The following is a 341-nucleotide window of genomic DNA, read 5'->3' as shown; positions in this document are numbered from 1 at the left end:
ATTGGTCAGCAAAGGGGATGACAAGGGTTTAAGTCTTTTGTGGCTTGTTTCTTTCTTTTCAATAATTAAAGGGAATATACATCATTTGCTTTTGCTGTAATTTTCAGAAATGGATGGAATTGGGGGGTAGGAAATATATAGCAAATCTAGTTACACTGACTTTTTTGAGGTTTTGGGTTCGAAAATGCTATAAAAACCAAGAAAAACAATCATTTTCCTGTAGCCTGGTTCCCTGACTCCATTTAAGAAGAAACAGAGCAGTTTACATATATTGGGGAATTGTAAGGTCAGGGAACCAGTCTAGCTGGCTTGTACCCGTTCATAGGTTTGTAATCGATTGC

This window comes from Patiria miniata, unplaced genomic scaffold (assembly GCF_015706575.1).
Source record: "Patiria miniata isolate m_02_andy unplaced genomic scaffold, ASM1570657v1 HiC_scaffold_7, whole genome shotgun sequence".
Lineage (NCBI taxonomy): Eukaryota > Metazoa > Echinodermata > Asteroidea > Valvatida > Asterinidae > Patiria > Patiria miniata.
Note: the sequence above shows the minus strand (reverse complement) of the source record.